The sequence below is a fragment of the Microtus pennsylvanicus genome, chromosome 22 (genome assembly GCF_037038515.1).
Source record: "Microtus pennsylvanicus isolate mMicPen1 chromosome 22, mMicPen1.hap1, whole genome shotgun sequence".
NCBI classification, from domain to species: Eukaryota; Metazoa; Chordata; class Mammalia; order Rodentia; family Cricetidae; genus Microtus; species Microtus pennsylvanicus.
In genome coordinates this window covers 22,224,159-22,226,219 of record NC_134600.1, presented here as the reverse complement: position 1 = coordinate 22,226,219, position 2,061 = coordinate 22,224,159, and the positions used below count along the sequence as shown (strand labels likewise).

General features: G+C 35.7%; 1 non-coding gene across 1 annotated transcript; it reads left to right on the top strand.

Annotated features, from left to right (window-relative positions):
- The first annotated feature begins 997 nt into the window (after positions 1-997).
- LOC142840089 (U6 spliceosomal RNA) lies at positions 998-1,104 on the top strand. Its single transcript, XR_012908880.1, has one exon. It is a non-coding gene; the product is annotated as a U6 spliceosomal RNA (small nuclear RNA).
- Positions 1,105-2,061: the final 957 nt, after the last annotated feature.

Below are 2,061 nucleotides of genomic sequence, written 5' to 3'. Positions count from 1 at the left end.
AAGATGTTGATGATGCAGGTGTCTGATGATTTCATAGCACATCTCTTTCATTCAAAGGATATAATGTAACAATTTGTAAAGGAATTGAAAGTAATTTGGGAAATAGGGAATACAGAAAAAAGAGAAAAGAAAAGGTCCAGGTTTTTTGTTTTGTTTTGATTTTGAGAAAAAGCAATACAGAAAATAAGCAACAGTCACTGAGATTCAGTGAAGTGCAGATGTTTGGGAGACTGAAGACATACCAAGGTTTCTGTAATTTTATACTTTCTGTCCACATGGGTACCCTACTGTGGAAGCTACTTTGTCACCTATTCTCATCCTTGATCCTCTAAAGACTAAGATACCCTTTTCTAGCTCCTAAAAGTGTTGTTGACTCATAGCTCTGGACTTTTTTTTTTGCGGGGGGGGGGGCTTTATCCAGGATTCTTTTAAGAGATCCCCTCTGTCCAAACTTCTGCCTTTGTCCCTCTGTTCAATGGATGGTAGAAAGTTTTGGCTCCTTGCCTACATTTTAGACAATTCTTAAGGGTCAGCCCATTTCCAGAGCAGCTCATCCACATAACGAAAGCCCTCGGAGCAATAGCTTTGTAGTTGAGTTCTCTCTGTGACTAATCTTTGTCTCGGGTGTTGAGATTCAGAACATGCCTCAATAGGTTTGTTACATGCAAATTTCTGCTTCTTGGGGAATCTGGGATAAGTCATGCCTTGAAGTGTTTATGGAAAGTATAAAGTAGCCATGGGCCACCTTTCTCCATGGATAGGCAATTGTCTTCGTCCACTCATTTAAAGGTTGTTTATTTAATACATTGTAAAATGATTGTAAATGAAGAGGCCATCTCTGCCTGGATTTATCATTAAGAACTCCATTCCATTAACATATGGATCTATTCTTGGGCGAATGTTACACTTTTCAGTTCTTCTGAAATCATGATGTGTTGATCTGACAGATTTATTTTGTCAAACAAAATATGTTCCTTTAAAAAATATATAGGCAATGGTGTTCACTTTGGTAGCATGTCTACTAAATTTGGAGCAATACAGAGAAGATTAGCATGGCCCTTGCACAAAGATGACATGGCAATTTCTGAAGTATTCCATATTTTAAAATAAATAAATAAATAAATAAATAAATAAAATGCAGGTAGTTCATTCTTAGCTTTTTCAACTTTACATGTTTTGAAACAAGATTTTCAGGCTTAACAAAATCATTTGTAATTTTCCTAGGGTTGGGTTAATTTATACATTGTGGTTTGGGGGGAAAGATTGCCTTTCAACCTTTGGGCATCCTGATCTTTGGGCATGGCTTATATTTGCACATAATCTAGTCTTTAATTTGTATCAATAAGATTTCATAACTGTCTGCATTGAGTTATCAGACATCTATTAGTAGATTTATCCTCAGATATTCCTTAGATTAATTTTGTTATAAATGTTAAATATTTTAATAGATTTCAGGGGAAGATGTGTTCTTATGTGATAGAGGAGGCAGATATCTCCAAGTCTTTCTGAGCAGACTGTCTCTGAGGATGAAAACTTTGAACATTGCATCTGTTGTCTGAATACAGAGCTCATTTTGTTACATGGACCAACTGCCCTTTGTCCTACAGTTTTAATATATACTAAAGACTTTGCATTTAATGGATTTGCACATTGGACTTGAAGCTAACTAACAAGAATGTTAGGGGACAAAGGTACTTGCTGCTGGGCCTGATGACCTAGGCTGGTTACCAGGACACAATGGAGGGAGACAGCTGACTCCCAAAGGTTGACCCTGACCTTTAATGTGCCCTCTCCTACAAACAAACAAACAAACAAACAAGCAAGCAAGCAAGCAAACAAATGTAATAAAATATTTTAAAAATAAATTTTAGCTGGCCTCCACATGTGACCTCCCCTCAATACATGTAAAAATATTTAAAGATAAATTTTAGTTTTGGATTTTACTTATACACAGACATGTAATTGTTTTTTCTTCTATGTTTTTATCTGACATTAACAACCATGATAAACTTGATCATTACAAGCCAATTGTTAAAAATAGTGGTTTCTATGCAGTTTTTT